Source organism: Notamacropus eugenii, chromosome X (genome assembly GCF_028372415.1).
Source record: "Notamacropus eugenii isolate mMacEug1 chromosome X, mMacEug1.pri_v2, whole genome shotgun sequence".
In the NCBI taxonomy this organism is placed as follows: Eukaryota; Metazoa; Chordata; class Mammalia; order Diprotodontia; family Macropodidae; genus Notamacropus; species Notamacropus eugenii.
This window is the reverse complement of record NC_092879.1, coordinates 64,411,532-64,437,646: the sequence shown is the minus strand read 5'-3', so window position 1 is coordinate 64,437,646 and position 26,115 is coordinate 64,411,532.

Below are 26,115 nucleotides of genomic sequence, written 5' to 3'. Positions count from 1 at the left end.
CAGAGTCCTCCATTGCCACCCCCATCTTTACTTATATGGTCAATAATGCAGTGGGAAAGGGCACACGCTTTGGTTTTGCTTATGAAAAGTAAGTCCCATTCTTCATCTAAAAGTTACAAAGTGCTTTAAAAGTTCAAGAACAGAGTGATGAGCCTAATACACAGGTTAGGATATAGATAAACTTTTGAGGTGATTTCAGTAAAGCAAGTCATGGTCTTCTGAATTCAGTCTGAGGAGGATAGGTCCTCTGAAATTCCAGTCCCACTCCTTTCAGGTCCCCCTTTTTAGCTCATACTTAACCATGACCTTGGGCAGTCTCTTTCACTTCTCTGAAACATAATTTCTTCATGTAAATGACGAATGAGAGCATTTTGGTGTACAGGATAGAGACCTAGCCTTGAACCCAGGAAGACCAAGGTTCAGATCTTACTTCTTATACATGTTTGATCCTGGACAAGTTGTTCTATGTATCTGTGCCCCAAGATTATTCTCTGAGACATTAAATTGCAGAGGAATTGCAAATTAGAATTGAAGGGGCCATCTTCGAGTTATGTATACTGATGAAATAAAAATTTTGGTCCAAAATAAACCAACAAAAAACAAATAATAGACAAATGGACAGTGACTAAGATTGGGTTCTCAATATATACACCAAAATTTTTTCTGAAGTTGGGATAGATTTTGAATAATAACATTCAAGAATCAAAAATTATTATTTTCTCATTGTCATCTCTTTAGATGGGATTCATATAGATTAGTCCTGAGACAAGCTTCTGCCTTGTTTTAATTCTTTGGTATTTAATGTTCTTACTAGTGTACAGGTCCATAAAAGAAGTGCCGTTTGTAGTTCAATAAAAGTATTAGGATGTAAGTTCATCCTCAGAACATTTCCAGGAGAAAATTGGACAACAGAAATGACAGGCAACACATTCTATTCCTATATGATTTGCATCTCCTGGCCTACTTCTCTATATTTTAAAATTTTGTGCAGTGTGGGTTGGAGATTATGAAGATAGGGATCTTTCAAAAACATTATTCTGACATTTTGTATAGATTAACGTTATGTCCACTTTTGGACAACAGTTCAATCTCTGATAATGGTCCTTTTATGGTACAGTTTCTTAGCTGATTTCTCCATGGTTCTTTGAGTCCTATATTTGTAGAATGGGAATTTGTTGCCTATGAATGTGAATGTTGTCTCGTGAATGAAAAGTAGCTAGCTTCTAATGTAGGATTCCTATCACTAGGTCAGTCATTGCTAAAATTAGGTGCTAAATTTTTCCAGTCTGCAGTGATGTGTTGCACAATCTCTCCTGTTTCCCTGCTCATTCCACACTGATCACTATGTCCTGGCTCGTTAAATTAATTTGTGGTGCCAGTGTCCTGGTCTGGAATTGCCATCCTAAGCTCCTCTCTTTCCACAAACAAATCTGTGTGACTTAAGCATTTCTTTGATGTTTCTTTGTCAACATATTGTTGGCTGAGGTTATGTGCATGGCATACTTTCAAGTCCTTTTGATTGCATTCTCAGATCTTGGTTATTCCATATATTCTCTCCAGAGAGAAGCCATTTTTTCTTTCATTTGACAAATCCAGTGGCTTATACTTCTCTTCAACCTTTACTGGTGCATGAATGACAACACTGAGAGGTCTGCTTATTCCCAAAGTATTTTTGTAAATTTTGACCTATTGCTTATGCATTCTAATGTCTATCAAACACTGCTTGGCAAAAAGTAAGCATTTAATTAATGATTGTTGAGGGACCACTTGCTACCATTTCTTCTTTTTGATGAGGAATTAATCTTTCTATAGCTGACTTAGACCCTATGTTTTATTAATAGCATTCATGTTTTTGTTGTGACACTTTCCAAATCTGTGATGGTCCATTTTGCAGGTCCCCTAAGATGCATGTTAAGACTTGAATTGCGTTAATTTGAAATGTATTCTTCCCTTTCATCCGGTTAAGTCTCTTAATGTTTTCAGTGCAGCTAGGTGGTTGCTAGCCTAGGCGGCAAGAAGAGCTTGAGTTCAAATCCAGCCTCAGGCCTTTTCTAGCTGTTACCTGTGGATACGCTGCCCAAAGGAATGTAAATTTTTATCTCTGAAACCTTGCAAGACATTTTGAGGATTACAGACTAGATTTCGTTTTTTAAGGACCATGCCTTAAACCCAAATCACTCTGGGTCTCACTGTCACTGACTGGCCAACTGTAGATCCCAGCCTAAGCCTTACTTGGTCATTGTTTGGGCTTTAATGGCTCAGACTCAGCGTAAATAGCAATTGTTTCCATTTTGGCCAGAAACCCTGAGGGTCTTCCCTTTCAAGACTAATTTTTTTGACTAGGTAAAAGAGGTCTTTCTTTACCTCATTTCTTATCACTTGGCCATAATCACTGCATGGGCATTGTCTCAGACAAACTGAAACCTGGGAAAGAACTTAGCTTCAAAAGACCAAGGTCTCTCACTGCATCGGGGCCATCTTCAGTCTTCCTGATCTATATCTCACCACTGGATCCAGATGGCTCCAGAGGAGAAAAGTGAGGCTGATGACTTAGCACAGCCCACCCTCACTTAAACTGAATTCACTTACAAGTCTTGACATCATCTTCCTGACATCATGGAACTCTTTGAGAATTAAGGACAAACAAAAATCTGTGAGTAGTAGGAGTTGCCCCACTGGGAACCCAACTGGTCAGTTCCAGTTGAGCAACACAGCTCCTTCCTCCTTCCTTCCTTCCTTCCTTCCTTCCTTCCTTCCTTCCTTCCTTCCTTCCTTCCTTCCTTCCTTCCTTCCTTCCTTCCTTCCTTCCTTCCTCCTTCTTTCCTTCTGTCCTAATGCAAGTTCCTTAATCTCTGCTTCAAATTTCCTCATTTTAAAATGGGGATAACAATAGCACCCAGGATTGTTGTGAGAATCAAATGAGATCATATTTTTAAAGCACTTAATGTGGTTCTAGGCACATAGCAGATATTTAATAAATGCTTCTTTCCATTTTTCATATTCAGCCATGCCCTTCACTTTGATATCTTTATGCTTCAGGTCTTGCCTGGAGGAGATCAAGGTATCAGCTGGCATTACCTTCATCCGTTAGTGCATTGTGACCTCCATATTTAAGCATGAAATCTTCTGATTTTTATCTTTCCTTTGTACATTAAGAATTTTACACTTATGAAATCCAAATCATTTGGATAACATTTGGCAAAAGATATCATGCATTGAGGGAGCCATTTAATAATATTTTTCATTGGAGCCATCTAGATTGATGTAATTCATGAGAATTAATTAATCAGTTAATCATTAATGTGCATCACCCTATGATATCATTGGTCCTCCTTGAAAAAGAAAGACAAACAACAGAAAGAGGTTTTGCTTTGATCCTCTTTTAATTTAGAAGTTGTATTTATTTCTGTTTAGTAGAAATAAGGAATTCAAGGCTAGTCAGAAGCCTAATTGGCATAAGCTGTCTCTTCAAAAATGCCACATTTTGTGCCACTTACTCTGAACATTATTGTGTTGGTGACATGTTTTAAATAGAGAACTATTTTCTATGTGGAAATCAAATACTCTAGCATTCTCACTGTGAGCAGTTCTATTTTATGTATTTGCAGCCCCATGAATAAACCATGAGTGTGGAACTGAGTCAAAGGCTTTGGATAATCAGCAAAGGCAGTATAAATGTTGTGGTTCTTTTAGGCAGTTTGTTCAATAATTACCAAATCAATAATAAATTGTTCTTGGTACCCCTGGGACCCTTTGACCCACTCTTTATTTCCCTTCAGCCAATATATTATTTTCTTAAGGGAACACAAGGTACAAATTCTTTGTCTAAAGTATATGAACATGTAATTATCCTGTTTTTTCTTTAAATATTTTTTTCAATGACCTAGAAACTAAGGGGGAGCTTATTATTTGGCTTACATCTGGAAGGGTCCATGATGTTTTCACTTTTTGGTCATTGATATCTGACTCTTTCAGTTAAGCAGAGTGGGATCAGATGGATTCTGAGAGTAAACTGGTCAATGAGGCCTGTAATTCACACGCTACAGGGGAGCATCTGAGCCAATGAATGTAGCTCTTATCTGGCCTTGCGGGGAATACAGAGTTTCTCTCTCCTCTGTTGATCCAAACTGGATTTCTCCTTTGATCTGTAAACTCCCTGTGACTATATAGCTAATGACAAGTTCTCTGCATCTTCTTTTGAGAATTCTGTCTTGTCAGATTTCTCTATTTCTCAAGCGTCTCTAGTGACATTTGAGGATGTTGTTGTATTGTTAACTTTATTTTATGCAGTACCCTGATTCCCTGTGTCACCTTTGCTTTGTGACTTTTTCTTTTAGTTTCTGATTAAGGGAATCCAGAATATCTGATATACTCTTTTTGTCAGAGGGATCCCTATGTTGAATTTTTTTCTTGGTGACCATTATTTGGGCAATATAGTGTTCAAAGTTCCTACTGTATGTTTGAGCTGGACATTGATGCAATCTTCCATCTAGGTGGTGCATTCAGTAGAACATTGCATCAGGAATCAGGAAGACCTAAGTTCAAATCCAGCCCCAGACACTTATTAGCTGTGGGACCTTGAACAAATCATATCACCTCTGCCTACCTCAGTTTCTTCAGCTATAAATTAGAATATAGCAGCACCTCCCTTCCAGGGTTGTTTTGAGGATCAAATGAGATGATATTTGTAAAGTGCTTAGCATAATGTCTAGCACATAGTAGGTACTGTATAAATGCTTATTCCCTTCCACTTTCCCCCTGCTGCCTTTCTATACACTCATCTGAAGTTGCTTCAGCCATAGTGGTATTTGATGTTTGCCTGAGTGGCATTTCTTGATAGCCCTATCTTTCTTTTTGTAGCTCTTCTGTAGGTCTTAGGATAGTTTTACACCTTTGTTAAATTCTGTAGCAGATATCACCTTATGGGAATGACTCGGTTTTGGTATATAGAACTGGCATGCTACTTATATTTTTTCTTATCCAAATCACAAAAGGCATTTTACAAATTCTAGTCTAAGTGTGCTCATCTCCTTTTAAAAATCATTTAAGAAACTGGTTCTGTTTTTGTGATGTTTCATCATTAGGCATAATATCTAGTTGGTGTTAAGTGAATCTTCAACTTTCTCTCTTTAGATTTTAGTGGCTCCTCATTTCCATTTCATATTTTATCTAATCTAAGCTCTGGGATAAATTTGTGTCTTAATATTTTCACTGTACTGGTCAGTGTTAGGTTGATGTGTGACTTGGGGCTTTCACCCTGTAGTAGGAAGCTCTGTCCTGCTTATACATGGTGAGATCTCCATTTTTCACATGGTACAGCAAGAATACATAATGGAATTCCATTTGTTGGCTTCCTTTGTATCCCTAGCACTTAGAACACCGCCTGGTAAAGATCACATGCCTAATAAATGCTTCTTGGCTGATTGCCTGCCTATAGACATTTAAAGAAATGATAAAAGTCTATAATGTTATAAAGAGGTGATAAAGTCAAGGAGTTAACAGCTTGATGGTAATTATCTACAAGCAGTTTGATGGACAACTACTAAGTATTTTGCTTTCACTATGAGTGGGGAAGTGGAAGAACTTTCACATAGCTTATAATGATAGTTAATTTCTGACACTGCTAAGTAGCCACCATCCCTGTTCTAGAAGGGGAGCTAATGCAGTTTTAGAACAATATCTCAAAACCCCATTTGATCAGGGACAATTAAATGTTCCTAAAAACAAAAACAGACATAGAACTGGGGTTTTAATATAAAAAAGAGAAAGAGAATAATGGATTTGGAGAGGTAGAGGTAAAAATCTGACCTGTGTCAGGAAGTTGGGTGGAATCTTACCCCAGGGAGTAAAAGGAGAAAAGCCACTGAATATCTAGAGTTTAAATAACCAGAAATCCAAACATTGTGGGCATTTTCTGAAGAGGAGAGAAAAGGATACTGGGAGCAAGCAGATGCTTTTGTTCTCCAAGGAATAAGAAAGTTGAAGCACATTTACTGTCGAGAGAGAGAGAGAGAGATGATCCAGCAGAAGAAAAAAAGTAGTGGTGACTGCCTATGATGTTGCTGAGGAAGCCTTTTATGTACCTGATAACAAAAATAGAAAGGGGTTTTGTCTTTATTGGACATATATCCAAGACATAACAACAGTGATTCTCCAACGACCTGTCAATATGGATGACTCCTATTCCTGGTGATTCACGTGGGTTGACATGATCTTGCCAGACATAACCGTGGTCATTGTCAAATATTGTGGAATCTTGGTCAAGAAACTGAAGGCCAGAGGATACAGTGTTTTTGGCACTCCTTCCTTCAAAGCCAAGAGAAATGTAAGATAAAAACAGATTCGGGGAGTGAACAACCATTGAAAAAAGATAGTGTTTACAAATGAGAATTAGAGTTCTGGAGCATATTTTAAAATATTTGAATGGAAAGCTAGGATACAATGCATCTGACAAAGCCTGGTAAGAATATGTTTGTCCACTGCCCTGCAAATTTATAGAAAAAGGCTTTAAACCAGAAAGGAAGAAGAGGGTGGAAATTGTAAATCTACCAGGCTAGATGCTATTAAATAAGAATAGCAGCAGTTAAAACACCCAGATATTCTCAGAAGGCAAAATCTGAGAAAGGAGCCAGTGGGAAGAGCTATGGCCTTGAATGTTTGGACAGAAGTGCAGGAAGTGCAGGCATCAAGCAAGATGGACGAATGGTCCTTATGCAAGGATGCAAATCTGATCTCCCAGGCATCCTGGAGACTTAGTGGTATGAGAACCATGACTGAAATATGACTTGGGATGGGTATACCTTTTTTTAAAAACCCAGTAGAGATTAAAGAAGAGGAGGCAGAGAAGCATTTTATTTTTACAAAGGTCTACTCACATGGTGAAATCTAGGAAACATGATGGAGAACATTAGGGTAAAGAACAATGGAAGAAGAAACAAAAATGATTTTGTTATTGATGTATACTACAGACCATCTGGACCCAAAAAGGAAATAGATGAGGAGGAGTTCAGGAAACAGATCACAAGCCTGGTGCAGAGGCATGATATAGTACTGATAGGGGATTTCAATTATCCAGACATCTGCTGCAACTTGCTCTTTGCCAAAAGCAGAATAGCTAATAATGTCTTGCCTTGCCTTTAAAGTTAATTTCCTCCTTCAAAAGGTATAACAGCCAACAAAAGGAAACTCTATTCTGGACTTGGTTCTCTATAACAGGAACTAACTGGATGCTGGGGTGGAAGTGTTAAGAACATTAGAGGAAAATAATTACTCTCTCTGAGAGTTGGTGTTAGAAGAGAGGAAAAGCAGGGATATTTTGCCATGTACCATAGATTTGGGGTAAGCATATTTTGAAAAGATGAATAGGTAGAATCTCATAGATTTAATTTTGCAGGCATAGTTAGCCCTTATGGTCTGGGAAGTGGTTAATGAAATTCCAAAGATGAATGATTCCAATGACTAAGAGCAGGCATTGGCTGATGCGGATAAATGAGATCTAACCAACAAAGTAAGATTTTTTAAAAGATATACACAAGATGGAATCAAGGGCAGGTAACAGAACATGAAGACAAAAGTATATCATGTTACTTTAAAAAGATCATTAACAGTGCTAAAGCTCAGAATAAGTTGAGGCTGGTGAAGAAAACTAGGGAAAAGAAAATTATTTTTAATAGCTATAAGGAAAAGAAGAGGTTCAAGGAAGTGATAGAACAACTGCTCAGGATGGATAAGACAATAACTATTGGCAGACAGATTACACAGATGCTTAGTCTTCATTTTGTTTATTGTTCTGCCAAGAAGAATGGTCTTTGGAGTGGAAGTTACAAGAAAAGGGCTAACATGGAGTTGATTTTCAAGAAAAATCAGGACAGTATAAGAGACCACAGACTTGACCTTAATTAATTCAGGACACCTACACCAGATAACTAACTGCATCTTCTAGTACAAAAAGATGTTCCAGATGTGATTCCTGAGCCAGTGTTTGTTGGTGGAGAACAGGAGAAGTACATGAACCAGTGGTCATTGGAGAACAGGAGAAGTAGAGTAGTATTGGAAAAGGGATATGTATTATTTCAGTTTTTCAAAGAGGTAAATGAATGAAATCTGAAAAACATAAGCTAGTGAGCTGGACTTTGAAAAATTTTACCTAGAAAATTTGTGGAGTGTATTATTAAATGCATGAATGTAGACATGGGTCATGAACACCTACAAAAGCTACTATGGTTTGATCAAGAACAGGTTATGAGAGACTGAACTCATTTTCTTTTATGGCAGTTACTGAAATAGTAGCCAAAGAAAATGCTATAAACACCATTTAAAAAGATTTTAGCAAAATGTTTGACTCAGTGCATTATAGTAATATAATGAAAGTAGCAGAGATATAGGAGCTAGGCAATAGTACAGTTAGATGAATTTAGAACAAGTTGAATGCCCAGACTCAGAATGTCATCATAAATAGTTTCATGTTGACAGAAGAGGTCTCCAGTGGAGTGTCCTAGGGATCTATGTTGCCCTCATGTCATTTCATATTTTTATCAGTGACTTGGATAAAGGCATAGGGGGCATCAAGCTTGCAAATACCACAAAACTGGAAGAGAGAACTGATAAACTCAATTACAGAGTAGGAATCTCTATAGCTCTTGCCAGACTAGAACATGGGGCCAAATATAAGAAGATAGAATTTAGGAAGGATAAATGTAAAGTCCTGAATTGAGGTTCAGAGATCAGCTTCACAAGCACAAGATGGGGGAACTATCATTAGAAAGTATTTTGTATGATGAGAAGCTTGGTGGTACAGTGGATAGGGCATCAGGCCTGGGTTGGGAAGACCTGAGTTCAAATATGCCGTAGATACTTACTAGCTCTATGACCCTGGGCAAGTCACTGCACCCTGTTTGCTTCAGTTAAATGAGCTACAAAAAGAAATGGCAAACCCCTCCAGTGTCTTTACAAAACAAATCCCAAATGGAGTCAAAACTAAAAATGGCTGAATAACAACAAAGTTTGAATGAAAAAGATCTGAAGATTTGGGTGGACCGCAAATTCACTGTGAATCAACAGCATATGGCATCTTAAAAATGCATATTGTCTTGCACTACTTGACATTAAGTGAAGCATACTTTCAGAAATAAGAAGTTAAAAGGCTCTTCATACTCTGCTTTGGTAAAACCACCTCTAGAGTACTTGTACTCAGTTCTGGGCTCTAGTATTTAGTGGTAGAGCACTGATGAGAGGAATAGCTTGCAGAAGATGGTAACCAACCTTGAGTTCATTCCACATGAAGAACAGTTCACAGGAAATGAGGCTATTGAGCACAGAAAAAAAAAAGAGAATAGGAGTGATAGGATAGCTGTACTTAAAAGGCTGTCATGTAGAAGAGGGATTCTATTTGGGTCTAGAGGGCAGAATTAAAAGCACTTTTGGGAAATTGTAAAGAAGAAAATTTAGGCTTTGTAGAAGGAAAAAAAAAACAAGAATGAGAGCTATACAATGGGATTTCTTCAGAGGTGCTGAGTTTCCTCTCCTTGGAAGTCTTCCAAAAAAAAAGGCTAGATGCCCATTTGTTGTCTGTGTCATGGTGGAGATTCTTTCTCGAGTATGAATTGGACTTTATTGCTATGGAGATCCCTTCTAAAACTGAAACTCTGTGATACAATCCAAGTTAGAAATATAAAAGATGAGTGACATAAAGTGCCATGAAAATTAAGGGAGGGAGAAATAGTATTTGACTAAGGGAATCAATGAAGACTTCATGGAGGAGGAGGCCACTAAGCTGAGCCTTGAAAGAAGGCAGTATTTTAGTAGGCAAAAATTGGAGAGTACATCATGGGCATGAGAGTACACACATGCTAAGTGCAGAGTCAGAAAACTACCGGCCATCTTTGGTGAACTTTGGATGAGTGGTCCCTTGTGTCTGGAACAGAGAGTGCTCTCCTGATTTCCGTGATCAACTTTTACATTTTAATGAGGATTTTTAGTTCTTGTCATTTAGGTAAGAAATTCAGTTTGTGAAATAGGCCATTCTGTAGTGTGGTGTGGTATTTAGAAACTCTGACTTTACTGGGAAATCCCAAGTGGAAATGTGATCATTATTACAGCTATTCATCTCACATTGTCACTGTGCAAAAAATTCTTTTCATGTTGGGAATAGAAATGACAGAGCCTCCCCATAACTCCCTCAACTTACATCGCAGGTGCGAAGTAGATGCAAGCTATAAGCAATAACAAGAATTATCCAAGAAAGCAAAGACATCTAGCAGATGATTTATATTTCCTTTCCAGAGACGTCCCTGGGAGGACTGGTGGCAGCAGGACTCTTGGAATGGGTATATATGAGAGTTAAGTGTTTTGTCGATCATTCTTTTTGACCTGGTATTTTTGCCAAGAAGAAAATTAGTGCTATCCAGACAGCACTAACTAAGCTGCCGAGGGAATTGTTGGGTAAGTATACTCATTCCTTAGTGTAGAAGCACAGGAATAATACTATTTGGGATCCAGATGCCACTCTGAACCATTCTATCCACACTAATAATCATTCCTATGGATGGGATGTGGTCAAAAAATATCATTTGCTTCTTTCCTGATCTTCTGCTCAGTAGAATAGTTTGGAACGATGTCACTTTGCCTTATTTCCCAGGGTTCAAGCTGGCTGCTTGTTTTGGTTCTTGAAATTCATAGAATGTTTCTATGGGACCCTGGAAAGCATTTAACAGAACTTTCTCATTGTATACATGAGATAACTAAGACCCAGAGAAGGGTTCTTTTGAATTAATTTCGGAACTAGGACTAGAACTCAAATTGTCTTATCCCAGTCCCAGTTTATTATTTTTTTCCTCCTCTCACTACACCACATTGAATAAACTCTTGGTTGTTGTTTGCTTGTTTGTTTGTTTGTTTTTTGGTAAATTCTTGAAAGGGAAACTTGATTGGCATTATTGCAACTGGTTGGATTTTGTTTTTCTAGGAACCTAGCACAGTGGAGAAAAATCTCTTTGGACACTGTTGGAATCATTCTTATAACCACTTAGGATAACCATTTTGTAGAGTAACTCTTTCAATCAGTGGTTGTCAGCAAAGGTCCAATTTTATCAGTGTCTCATTTGTAATTTCCACAAAAAAATACTCAAAGATAGCATTGATTTGCATATGCACTTACACGCATCTGATTTTTATTAGAAATTTCAGTAAAGTTTGAAAGGTAATTATTGTCTCCAAACTCTTAATTTCTGCAATGCATGAAGATGAAACCCTACAGTTAATGTTGCAGTTTGGTTGTGGCTTTTGTTGTTGGTACGCTTAGATCTTATGGCTTCATTCAAGACTCTTGTTTATAGAATTAGGAGAGGCAACCCAGCAGGACTTTGCCTTGATTAATAGTCATTCTTTGGTGGCCATAAAGGTAGCATTAATTATGATAGTAATGAGGTTTCCATGAACATGTTAGACTGTGATTGAAGAGTTTCTTTAAAGCCTAGATACATTGATGAGGAAAAGGCTTACCAAAGTGTTCAGCATACTGGAGCTCAGCTTCTCCAGGGTTACTCCCCTTTTCCTTGCTGGCATTCAACTGTAGGTCCTCCATCCTATACATCCTGCATACTCCTCTCCTACAGATGCTGACTTGATCATTCATATTTATTGAATGCTTGTTTTATATGAGTTCTGTGCCCACCCTGGGAGGGCTGATACATATGACAAAATAAAGAGAAAATTCACTGTTGCTGCTCCTCAAGGTCAGGGACTTTGTTTTGCTCAATTCTTTCTATCTTCCCATATATCCAAGTGGAATGGGTACTACGTGTATCCCACCACACTAGTACAATATTTTGTAGATTGTGATCCCTCAAAGAATACTCAGTGAATTAGAAAAACACCTATCCTACTGTTTTTTTTCACAAATGCATGACATAAAGTGGATAAAAGAAATATCATACATTAATAAGAAGTGGGTGGGGAGGATGTCACACTTAGGCAGGTAGTTTGCACGAAGTGGGAGGATATAGTATACTCAGAAAGGAAGTGAATGGATATAAGGTTGCATATAGACAGCATGTGACTGTATACCATGCATATACAGGAAGTTGGTAGGTATGATATTATGCTTGGGCAGTGTGGATGTACATGTGAGTAGGAAGTAGGTGTGCAGAAGGGTGAATATATGAGTAGTGTGCAGAAAGTCTGGGTGTGGGAAGTAAATGTTGAACGAAATTTTGTACTGTACCAAGAAGTGAGCAGGAGCAATATTTCCTTCAGAAGATTACATTTTACTGGATAGAGGTCCAAGGAGGAAAATTATTGTCATTGGGTGATATCAAGGGAGGTTTCATGGAGGAAGATGGCAGTGATAGTATTTCAAGAATAAGGAAAAGGATGAGTGATGAATCAAAGGAAGGCAAACACAGGGCACTTCCAAGGCAAAGAGAGTTGATGAGTTTGTGTCATGGAAGTTTCCCTATTGAAGTGCCCAAGTAGAACACAGAATATCGCAATTGTAGCAAGCATCATTGCCCTTCTAGTTGAACCCACATTTGAACATGTACCCCCTCTGCAACCTAATGGTCTAACACAATAGTTATCCAGGCACAGCTAGGTTTAGGCTACAAGGGCTAGCAAACTTCACTAAAGCCTGTCCCTTATTTGCTCTTGAGGTTTACCTTTTGTTTCAACTTACCTGTTCCTCCTCCCATTTCAGACTCCTGAGTGACACTTTATTTTTGGCTTCAGTCTAAGGGGTCCTTTCTGGCAAGAAGTTGGGGCCAGAAGTATATGCTCTTGTATTTAAGAGAATTAGAATAACGCATATAGGGCAGGTGTATCACATCCTCCAAAAAACAGACACAGATCACAGTTACCCTCCAAATACAAGTTATATACTCAGCAAACAAATGATATTTGTGAAGTTTATCAGAAAAACAAAATCCTTGGAACAAATATGCACAGTATAGCGAAACAAATTGCTAAACATCCAAAAATGTATGTCTTATTTTGCATCTTGAGTCTATCACCTCTTCTGCCAAGAGGTGGGTAGCAAACTTCATCATTGATCCTTGGAAGGCATATTGATTAGAGCTAATATCTTTTAGAGTTCTTTTCTCCTTTGTGTTGTGGTTGTTATAACAACTTCTTTTAGTTCTACTTGCATCACTCTGCATCAGTTCATACAAGTCTTTCCAGATCTGAAACTGTCCCTTTTGTCATTTCTCATAGTACAAGGGAATGCCAAGCGGTAAAGAATCATAGAACAGTTATACTTGCTCTACTCAGGTGTCCAGAAAGGGGAAAATTGACAGCTACTTTTCAGGTGCTGATAGTACCAAAATTACCAGAACAGCTGTACTAGATCAAGTATTTTTAAGGGACTGGAGGAGGTAGCACAATTCTGAGGACCATAAAGTATTGACAAGTTATCTGAGAGAGGGGAAAATAGCAAATGATTGGGGAAAATCATGGGCAGTATAGTATTACAGTCAGTTCCACTGTGATACCACATTTGTATTCTTCAAAGTACTGCACTATGCAAAATTGTGCGATAAAAACCACAGGGTTTATAGGAAAATGACTTTAGGGGCATGGTGCTCAAAACTTCATCAATGACACATAATAAAAAGATAAGAACTTAATAAAAATGGGAGTATAGTTACATATTACATAATTAACCATATCACATGTTTAAGGAATACATAAAGTCTACAATAAATAGTAATGGTGACAGGGTCTTCTAGCTGCTGCTTGGGCTGCATGCTGGGCTGGCTTAGTCTCTTGGCCAAGATGGGCAGGCTGGGTGTGTGACACCAGAGGATATGGTAAAAGATGGGTAGTGTGTGTATGCCAGCCCTCCTGAAGTGGCCCACTTTTCTGTATTCATCTTTCTCTAGGAAGAAATCGTGCCCAAGCAAACTGAAATTTACCTTGTGCTTTAAATGTTCACTAATTTATCAGTTATGTTGGAACAAATTCATGTTTTCAAAACAAGCACAATAGTAGAACTGACTGCACTACTGAGCAAAGACAGTTGAGAGGACATCAATAACTTCCAGGCCATGTGCTTTCTTTCTCAACTCTATAAACACTTTTTTATGAGACCATCAATGGTATAATTGATAAAAATATGAGGTAGGAACAGGCAAGTTTTAACTAATGATATTTTGTAGCACGCCATATTTTCACAGTCCCAGAACTGACTGGAAGTTACAGAGAATATAAAATCTTGTTGCACTTTTTTTTAATTATAAAAACTTAACTAGATAGAACAAAATGTAACCTTAAAGGCTTTCTTCCAGTAAACCATCTCTCTCTCTCTCTCTCTCTCTCTCTCTCTCTCTCTCTCTCTCTCTCTCTCTCACTCTCTCTCTCACACACACATATATACTGAGGTCAGAAAGGACTTTTTTCTGTTACCTTCACATGTTGAAACCCCCAATGGGGTCACAGAGAGTCAAACATGAAAGAAAATGACCGAACAACAACATCTGTCACATAATATGGTTAAAAGACACCTCAGGGTGGTCAAGTTAGAAAACAAGGAGTTGAACCTCTGTCTACATGCTAGCTCATAGCATTGATATTAAGAGTTTCCCCTGAAATTCTAAAGAGTGAAACAAACTCAACTGAAATCCTCCTCCAAAGCCTGATTGTGGTATTAGGGTAACTCAGCATTCTTGAAGTCTGTGCCACCAGATTGTTGGGCATGGAAGGTCCTATCAAGTTGGAAAAGCTACATATCAAGGCCCCCTAACAGCCTGTGCGTCTGTTTTCTAAAGACCAGATCAGCCAAGTTCAAAGAGGCTGAGCATGCCTCAGGTGAGCAGTAGAATGAGGCTCTTTTTTGGAGATAACAGTAATTGAAGGTGAAATCTTATCTTCTGGAGGGGGTGTCAGGGGATGGGTATGGGGATGTATCTTTAAATCGAGCCACCCATGAAGATGAGCATTTCCTTGTAGAAGATGGACTTTATAATATCAACAGCAAAATAATAATACACTCTAAATAATGCAGCATTTGCGAGATAATGGCAATCAGTCTGGGTAACTTGGAAAAGTAGAATTGATGGGACTTCCAGAAAGGGCCCAAAATAAAGATGTTTCATTTTTTTCCAGTGTCTTCTGAAAAGATCTTGAAGTGTTGGGTGAATATGAATGGGGCAGAGCAGTGAACACAAAGGCACTGGGGAAATTTCCTAAGATAAATGGAAGTGTGCTGCCTGGCACACATCCAAGGGTTATTTGTGCCAGTTAGCAATGAATGTTCTAAAAGGAAAAAAAATGACAGGTTGAAGTTAAGGTTAAAAAAAGTTACAAAATCAAAGGTAGAGGAAAAATGATTACAATAGAAATTAGAGTAGATAATGAACTTTAAAATACACAAAAGCAAGGTCAGAGAGGAGACAGAAGGGACTATATGAGTGGAAGATAGTAATAGAAAATTTAGATAGGCATCATACATTTAGATGTGCATTACGTTAATTCTTTGTGCAGAAATATGTAATTCACAGAGAAGAGCTGACAGATGACAAAGAAAGATAAATTTCCTATGGGGAGAAGAAATAGAGAAAGAAATATATATTGTACCTGAACCCACTACGAGGAAAAGAAAACATTTAGAATTGCAGAAAATAGTGGTTCTGAGATATATGCTTACAATAGAATCAAGTTACTCCATTAATGGTCCCAAATGGAAGGGATGTTGAAAGATCATCAACTCTACTATCCTTATTAAATCTAACATGAGTTGCAAGTGCTAGGTTTTATACAAGTGATCAGCAGAGAAATTTTGTCACTTTAAACCGGATTATGTGCAAAGCTCTGGTATCCCATATAGGTTTTTGCTGGTTGACTTAAGGTTGAAGACAAAAATTTCTCTTTCCAAGATCGGAAGTTCTTTGAAGCTAGGCAGTGTTTTCTTAAATCATAACACTTCCAGTGCCTTTCACACTGTTCTGTAGATAACTGGAGCTGAAAAAATGCATGGTTAGGATTGAATCCTAATTTTAAAGTATAAAAACAGACTTGTAATTTGTTCAGTGCCTTAGTATTTTAAAAGATTAAGATGGATACTTAAAAAATCTTTTTTTAAAAAAGTTATTAACTCAGAGGTGGAGCCAAGATGGCAGAGTAGAAATAGAGATTTCCTAGAACTCTGCCCCCAAGCCTGGCCAAACACCTGTAAAAATGACTTTAAACAAATTCTGGAGCTGCAGAAGCCACAGAATGATGGAGTGAAGCAAATCTCCAGCCCAAAACAGCCTGGAAGGAGGATGGGAAGTATCTATCGCATTGAAGCAGAGGACAGTCCAGCATAGGCTATGTTGGCACAGGTGGGACCTGAGCAGGCCTGGGAGGGGGAACTGAATCTCTGGTACCTGTGGTGGTTTCCAGATTTTACAACCCCAAAACACCAAGGACAAATTGGAAGGTCAGTGGAAAAAATCTTTTGAATCTGTGTGAGAGAGTAGAGTGGTCCAGTCCCAGCCCCAAGGTGGCTGAGTGAGTGGAGGAGCCCATGGTAGCCACAGCAAGGCAGAGGCAATGGCTCTAGGCCCACAGATTGTGTGGGGATCTTGTGGCTGACAGTACACCCCTCCCAACCCCCACTGGAAGCAGAGAACTACCTTGACAAAACCCAAGTAAAAGGCTGGGGAAATGAGAAAAAAAATGGAAAAAGAATCAGACTATACAATCTTACTTTGTTGACAAGGAAGACCAAAATATACAAACAGAAAAAGGCAACAAAGTCAAAATTCCTACATCCAAAACCTCCAAGAAAAATATGAATTGTTCTCAGGTCATGGAAGAGCTCAAAAAGGATTTTGAAAATCAAGTAAGAGAAGTAGAGCAAAAATTGGGAACAAAAATTATAGTGATGCTAGAAAATCATGAAAATGAGTCAACTGCTTTCTAAAGGGGACCCCCAAAAAATAGACTAACCCAAATGGCAAAAGAGATCCAAAAAGCTAATGGGGAGAATGTCTTAAAAAGCAGAATTGGCCAGATGGAAAAGGAGGTCCAAAAACTCACTGAAGAAAATAATTCCTTAAATATAAGAATGGAGCAGAAAGAAGCTAATGACTTCATGAAAAATCAATAATTATAAAGCAAAACAAAAGGAATGAAAAAATAGCAGAATATGTGAAATATCTCATTGGAAAGACAACTGACCTAGAAAAGAGATTCAGGAGAGGCAACTTAAAAATGATTGGACTACCTGAAAGCCCTAATCAAAAAAGAGCCTAGACATTATCTTTCAAGAAATTACCCAGGAAAATTGCTTTGATACTCTAGAACCAGAGGGCAAAATAGATATTGAAAGAATCCACCAATTATTTCCTTAAAGACATTCCAAAAAGAAAACTCCTAGGAATATTGTGGCCAAATTCCAGAGTTCCCAGGTCAAGGAGAAAATATTGCAAGAATCCAGAAAGAAAACAATTTAAATATTGTACTAATACAATCAGGATAACATGAGATCTAACAGCTTCTACATTAAGGGACCACAGGGCTTGGAATATGATATTCCAGAAGTCCAAAGGAGCTAGGATTAAAACCAAGAATCACCCACCCAGCAAAACTGAGTATAATACTTCAGGGGAAAAAGTGGTCATTCAATGAAATAGAGGACTTTCAAGCATTCTTGATGGAAAGACCAGAGCTGAATAGAAAATTTGACTTTCAAGCACAAGAATCAAGAGAAGCATGAAAACTGTTGCAAAGAAAAGCCCAACCTTCCTCTCCCCCCATAACCAATTATAGGTAATAATAATAATAATAATAATAGGCATTGTTCTAAGTACTTTTCAATTTTTATCTCATGTAATCCTCATAACAACTCTGGGCAGTAGGTGCTGATGCTACCACCATTTTACAGATGGGTACAGTGAGACAGAGTTTAATTGACTTGCCCTGGGCCATACAACTAGTAAATGTCCATATTCAAACTCAGGTCTTCCTAAATTCAATCCCAGTTCTCTATTCACAGTGCTACCCCAAATAAGTAAAGTCAAGTAGAATAAGTCTAAACATTAGCTGTGTCTGAAAAAGTCTATCATTTTGTACCTCTAGTCTTTGATATCCTGTCAAGAAAGGGAAAGCCTTCAGCACCCTTGGTCTTACAAAGTCCTGATTGGTCATTGAACTAATCATAATCCTTAAATCTTATAAAGTTGCTTTCCTTTATAATGCTAAAGTAATTCCCAGAGTTATTTTTCTACTTCTTCTCATTTGACAATCCCTTTCTTCATCTCTTCCTGCACAATAGTATTCTGTGGCCTCCAGGCCACAGGTTCCTCACCCCTGTACCAGTACCAAATAATTTTGATTATTGCTTTGTAATATAATTTGAGAAATTCAATGATTTTCAAATGATGGACACATACTTTTATTCCCATTTCTTTGCTATATGAAAGTGTTCATATGGATATTTTGGTACATATGAGTCTGTCCTTTCTTTGATCTCTAAAGAAAAGATCTAGTAATGATATAACTGGGTCAAAGGGTATGCATAGTTTAGTGATTTTTCAGATATAGCTCCAAATTACTTTCCTGTATGGTTCAATTAATTCACAGCTCTACTAATGGTGCATTAGTGTATCTAGCTTCCTATAGGAGTTCCAACCATTGTCATTTTCTCTTTTTGATATCATGAGTGTGGCATGGAACTTCAGCATTCTTTTAATTTTTATTTCTCAGCTATTTTGAGAATTTCGTCAAATGAATGTGGATAACTTGGCCTTTATTTTTCTCTTAAAAACAGACTTTTCATATCCTTTGACCGTTTACTGTATCTACTGGGGAATGGCATTGGCTTTTAAAGTTCTAAATTTATATCAATTCCCTATATCTTCAATGTCAGCCTTTTATCAGAGAAATTTGCCGGAAGGAATTTTTTCCTTGTCAGTTGGTTTCTTTCTAATCCTCACTACACTGACTTGGTCCATGCAATAACTTTTCAACTTTATGTAGTCAAAATTGTTCATTTTTCTCTCATGTGGCCCTCTGTTTCTTTTGTTTGGTCAAGAACTCTTCCCCTTTCCCCTTTTCTTAGAAATTGATTTCCTTCCTCCTTCTTCTCATTTGCTTATGAAGTGACCATTTCTGTCTTTGTCATATACCAATTTGAAATTTATTTAGCTATTTGGAGTGAAATATTAGTCTGAAACTCATTTCTGGACCATCTCCAAGCTTTGCCAGCAGTCTTTTTCAAGTACTCAGTCTTTCTCCAGTAATGGGAATCCTTTGTTTTATCACATGCTCCTGGCTCTTATGTATGCAATCTGCTCCAGTGATCCATTCTCCTTATATTCTAACAGGGGTGGGGAACCTGTGCCTTTCAGGCCACATGTGGCCTTCTAGATCCTTGGGATTGGCCGTTTGAATGAGTCCAAACTTCACAAAACAAGTCCTTTTATTAAGGAGCAGCACTTTTTAAAGGGCCACACTTAAGGACCTAGAGGGCCACGTGTGGCCTCAAGGCCGTAGGTTCCCCATCCCTGTACCAGTACCAAATAATTTTGATTATTGCTTTATAATTTAAGAAGTAGTGTTATTAATCCTCTTTTTTTCTGGTTTAAAAAAATTCATTATTTCCACTGAGATTCTCAACCTTTCATTCCTCCAAATAAATTACATTATTTTTTTTAGTATATTTTAATATAAACATCTGACAGTTTGAATGGCATACACTGAATCTATAAATTCATTTTAAGTGTTAATGTTATTTTTATTTTATTGGCTCAGCTCAGTGTTCAGCAATGACTCCTGTCCATTTATTTAGATCGGTTTTTATTTACATAAAATGCTTTGAGACTGCATTCATATACTTGCCGTATGTTTCTTGGTAGGTAGACTCCTGGTTATTTTATGTATTCTTTAGTTATTTTGGACATAGTTTTCTTTTCCAATTATTTTTGCTGGAATTTATTGGTGACATGAGAAGGATGATATTGTGGGCTTATTTTATATACTGATACTTTGCTGAAATTATGATTTTTTCCCATAATATTAGCTTTTATCTTTATGTCTCTCATATAAACCATGATTTTATCTGCAAAAACAATTATTTCTTTCTTCTTAGCCTATGCTTATTCCCTCAATTTCTTTTTCTTGTCTTATTGTTCTAGCTAGCATTTATGGAACTGTATGAAACACTGGTGGTGATAATGGGCATCTTTTTATTTTACCCTTGTTCTTATCAGGAGGCTTAGGGTTAGTAAGTTTATCTTTGGTACGTGTAATGCTAGCTCTTGGTTTTATGTAGATGCTGCTTATTACACCAAGGAGAGATCCCTTTATTCTTCTGCTTTTTAGTGTGTATTTTAGCAGAAATGGGTGCTGTGTTTGGTCAGAGGCCTCTTCTACATCTAATAATGTCATCATAAAATTTTAATTTTTTCATTAATATTGATTATGGTGGCAAGGCTGAGCTAACCCAGACGTCAGAGGGCAGCAGAGGATGGGCAACTGCTCAGGCAGAGGATGGGTGTATTCAGTCAGACCTTGGGCAGCAAAGGCTCAGGCAAGCTGAAGAATCCTGGGAAGGAGGCCTCAGAAAAGGCCAGATTATAGGTACTCAAGCTCAGGGCATTTTGGGACAGTTTAGTGTTAATAGTGTGGGAGACGCTATTAAGTTAAATTGTGGATGACTTTGCTGGATCAATGAGTTTCTGACCTTTATACCCACAGAGACCTCAGGAAACCCTTGCCTGATGATGAGAAGGCCTTTGACGTTAGCCAGGTTGAGCATGGTGTTGATAGATGGAGAGCCAATGTAAAGGGCAGGAACACCTGGGATCAAATCCTGTCCCTGTGACTTGGGCAAGCTCTAGGAAACTCTAAGATTATAAATTTCTGGAGAACATGTTGAATTGAGTTGGGAGAGAGGATTTCCTCATTTGAGAATTTCTTTTATCAGGGAAATCACAGAAATATACCATGTTCCTTACTAGTATTATTATCAATGTATCAGTAGTTTGTTGAACCAATCTTGTATAAATCCAATCTTGTTCTAATCTTTTTACCATATTAATGTAGCTCTTTGCAAATATTTTATTCAATAATTTTATATCAGTATTTGTTAGAAATATTCATCTGTAACTTTATTTCCCTACCTTATCTTTATATAATTTACATCATTACATGAACATATTTTTCTAACCGGAGGAGTTTCTTTCCATAATTTTCAAATAATTTATGTAATATCAACATTAATTGTTTTTTGACTGATTGATGGAATTCACTTGTAAATTCATCAAGTCTTCTTTTTTCTTTTAGAGTTAATTTAGGACTTTTAAAATATATTTCTCTGAGACTGAGATATTTCCATTTGTCACTTGTTTTTCTGTCAATCTATTTTGAACTTTTGCAAATACTCCTCCATTTTAAAAAAAAAGCTATCAGTTTTCTGGCATATAACTGAGCAGTATTGTTTCTTTTTAAAAAAAAAATATCATTTATTTATTTTTAACATTCATTTAAAAAGTTTTTTGAGTTCCAAGTTCTCTCCCTTCTTCCAGTCCCTCTCCCATCCATTGAGAAGGCAAGAAACTTAAGGTCAATTATGCATGTGAATTCATGTGAAACATATATTTCTATATTAGCCATATTGTAAAAAAAAAAAAAGCAAGAGAAATTAAGAAAGTTTAAAAAGAAGTCTGCTTCTATCTGCACTAAGTTCATCAGTTTTCTCTTTGAAGATAGAGACAGCACTATTCATCATAGGTCCGTTGGAATTGTCTTGGATGATTGTATTGTTTCTAATAGCCTAAGATTACAATGGCTTCAGGCCTCAGTTTCCAGCATTTACATTTGAGACTCTGCAATCCAACTGAGAATGTCCTTGATCATTGTGTATGCTGGCTCCATGCCCTTATTCCAGAGTTTGGCTGGCTGACTTTTCTCCCAAAGCCCTTACTCTAAGGCCTGTTTTCCAGAATTTGTCCTGGTTTCCCTGTATGTTACCTCTTTTTTAGTATGCCATTGCCTCTTTTTCTCTTTGATTGTCTTAATCATTGCTTTCCCTTAGATGTCCTGTTTTAGATGATTGCTGGAACATATATTGCATATTGGGTACTCCTCTATACCTTCCCGTATTTTCATCTTACCTGGAATTCTACACTCTCTTCTCTATGTAGATCCTAAATTCTCTTTGCAGTAAATGATCTTCAAGAAACATCATGGCCCCAAAAGTTCCTGAGTTGGTGACCAACTTTCTGGTGCTGAACCTTATCCTTCTTTGTTCAACTGATCCTCAAACAACAGAGGCAATTTCTGGGTCTATCCTCATAGCCCTCCCAGCTTGGTAGCATGGACCAGCCTTTGAGCTCTCCTGGCGTAGTCTTTGAGCATCCAGTGTCACTTCCATTCTATGATGAAGCAGCAGAGGAAGATGCCAGTATAGGTTTCATTGGTTCTCCCTGCCTCACAATCAAGAACAAAGAGATGGTTTATTCTCCAATGATTTGGAGAACATAGTCAAACTCAGTAAATATTCAGATTGTGGTCTAATGGGGAAAGAATTTGTTCATTTTTTTCTCGAAAGTGATACTCTGATTAGTTTCAGTTTAGAGTGGAAATCTGTCTATAAATTATACAATTATTCAGGCACTCTATTTGGATTCTATATGTCCTGTTATTTAACAGGGTGATAGTAACATATAAATGTGCTTCTTATTACATAACAATCCTGCATAGGAAAATGCATTTCTGAAACTTAGATAAAACAAATTGAAATATAGTAAAATGACTCTGTTGCTCTACTCTCAATAGCTGAAATCCACCGTGCTTCAAAAGAAAATCAATGAGAAGCTCATTGGGGGAAACAAAAGAGCTTGTTTCTAACATATATCATTCCTAGCTTTTTAACGGAAAGATATGAGCAGAAAATACCTACAGGCTAGAGCTGTGGCCAGAAGACCTTTCAAATAAATAGTTGTTGCTGAAGCACTTTGTGCATCCCTGTGTTGCCTGTGTGGGTGGCCTTTGAAGTACATGTCCAGAGAAAATCATCAAGAAGGCCTATTCCAAGGAAATATTTGTCAGCCTATTCTCTTTTAACCTCTTCATCGCCACTGACATGAAGAATGGAACGTTTGTGCTTTCTGTTGGTACTCTGGGCCACATTTTCCCCCCACCTCTTCCAGGCAGCCTTCTAGACTGATTTAATTCTCTTTCCCAACCTGGTAACACAGTCTCTGACCTTTCCTTCCTAGCAGAGGAAGATGTAATGGAGAAGTTCTCTGTAGAAAGCATTCAATGAGGACTGGATTTCTCTCCATACTGAGGAGCAAGAGAAATTGGTTAAGGGAAGCACTCTGCACCATGTTTCCCATAATCCTTAGCCCCTGCTTGACCCAGCAGCATAATTACTTCTCCAGGAGAGGACACAGATTACTACAGAATCTGCAAATAAGGCGTGGGATTGTAAGAAACAGGATGCCAGACACTTGGGGACACTGTGCATGAGACTGCATTTGGGGTCGAGGATGGTAGTGTACAAAAGAAGAGCTGTGTTGGGGCAACAGAGAGGTAAGATGACTCTGTACATGACCTCAGTGCTCCTGATATCTCTTGTTTCATGTGGACCCTGATGAGCGTAGAACTGAGATGAAACCTTGTAGCTATACTAAAACCTGTCCCTAGCCTGGAAAAAATATTCTGAGAGGCAGACAGCATTGTGTTTCAAGTAGCCACCCTCGGGACTGTAAGTTCTGTGGCAGCTGAGTCCCTTTGTTGTTCTGGGGAGCCAGGAAGATTGAACGAGAATTAGCTCCTAACTCCACTAGAGTTTTGGAGATTGCATTCTTTGTGATGGTAGCAGAGAGTGCTTGGCTACATTCCCCCCTTGCTATGTCCTTTAGTTCATGCCTTAATTAAATTCTTTTGTTGTTGGATTTCTGGGTTTCTGATACGATCTGGCCACCAAATAATTCACTGAATGGAGGATCAGGCCCTGAGCAAAATAGTTATTGCCCCCAGATTGCCATGTGGAATCCGGGTCTATCTGAGGGGAATCTTTCTGGATCTGAATTTATGTCTAGAATATAGCTACTTCTCAATAAGATTATATTAATAAGTAATATCAGAGATTAGGATACCTTCTGAAGTAGATGGGACAAAGCATAGGTTGGAAGATTCTAATGATGATATCCTATCCCCTGGATCGATGCATTAGTACTCATCCTTACTCTGTGATAAAGATAAGTGGACCTCACAATAAACACTTTCAGGCTGAATTCCACACAAATCTCTGTCTGGCCTCAGGTAAAACGTGTAATGTAGGTAAAGCCGTTTGAATTTCCAGGATCTAAAAAATAGCTTAGAGATGTACCAAGGAATAAAAAAAAGGTAGCATGTGTTGCTTTCCTCTCATCTTCTCTGCCCCTATCTTCCCCCATTTTGCCTCCAACACAGTCATCCATGAGTTGATCAGCTAAATCACAGTGAGGGCTCAACAAATTAATTTGGTGTTCTTTCTAATAGTATCTTCACTTGACTTTCCTTTTTGCATTCCCTTTTAATGTTTAACCTGATGGAATTTCATTTTTTTGACTCAAAGTCCAGATAGATGAACATTTCTAAGTAGATTTTGAGGTCTTCCAGGTATCCCTCTTTGTGAATTATCTCTAACCCTGGTAGGGACATTACAGGCTCCCCTCATGGAGATCCAGAGCCATCCTGAAGAGATCAGTCTCACATTCCACACAGGTAAACATTAAGTGGTTGAGGAATACCTATTTTCCGGACTAAGGCTACCCTGTGGAATTGGATGGGTCACCTGTTGAGCTGGGTTATCTGTGAATACATGTTGGGTAGACTTGACCAAACGACAGTGACCTGGGCTTACAATTAAATGAGATGAAACGACCAAGCAGGGCAGCATTTGGAAAATGATAGGGCACTTTTGTGATCATAAGTTGCTCTCTGCCATAAAAGCATAGGTTTTTAATATCAATTTTCCGCTGGTAATGTTCTATGGCTGCCAGTTATGGGGCACCTTGATCTCAGGAGAGTAAAAATTTCACATGACCCTCTGGGACAATGGAAAGATACATGGTGGGTATAAATAGAGAGCAGCAAATTACCAGTAATGGCTTGTGTACCACATGTGGCGTAAAATATATCATCAAGGAAGTGCATTGTCCTAATAGGAGAGTCAGTGATGTTGGAGGAAGGGGTGATAGTAGTTGAATGGTTGATCTGGACACTGATGTCCTTAAACTGTAAAAATGACCAGAGGAAGGTCTCTACTGAATAGCATTGAATAGCCCTGATATAAAAGATTTCTGGGTGAATATGGAGAAAAGTTACCCAAGATGATGAGTATTAGCTGACCTTTAAATCTCATTTTAAGGTTCCAAATCTCATTTTAAGGTGCTTAGTGCACAGGATCTCCTTTGAACGTCACAACAGGTCCATCAGCTAGGTATATTAGGTATCATTTCACTTCTTTATAGGTGGAAACTGAGGCTCAGAAAGTGAAGTGTCTTCTCCATAGTTAGAGTTGGCATCAGAAGTAGGATTTGAACCCAGTTCTTCCTGATTGCTGATCAAACATTTTCTTCAGTATTTGATACAGTATGATGTCCATTGGGAAAGGGAGTATCCTCACCTATGAGTTTAGAGATTGTCTGAAGTATTCAAATAAGTGGAGTCTTGGTGGGAGAGAGAGTTAGTGTCACCAGGCCTCTTCCCAGGGCACCTCTACCTATACATGCAGGCACCTCTCTACTCTGACTATGGGTAAGCCAGGTCTGAAGAAACCAATGGAGATGAAGGCTCAATTCTTGTTTTGGTAAGTTATTTGGAGAAAGAAATAGGGGGCTTCCAATTACACCAGGATGTAGCATCTGAGAGTAGATAAAATACTGGATTTGGAGTAGGGTACACCTAGGTCCAAATCCCACGTCAGATACTTAGAGCTGTGTGCATTTGGGTGGGTCACTTTTCCTTTTAGCCTCGGTTTCCTCATATGTATTATGGAGGTAATGAGAGCACGTTTCCCCTAGAATTATCATATGGCTCAGATGAGATGATACTTGTGAAGTTTTTTGCAAACTTTCAAGCGGTATATAAATGTCATCTACATTATTATGATGATCTTGGTCCAATTTATCATTTTCAATATTA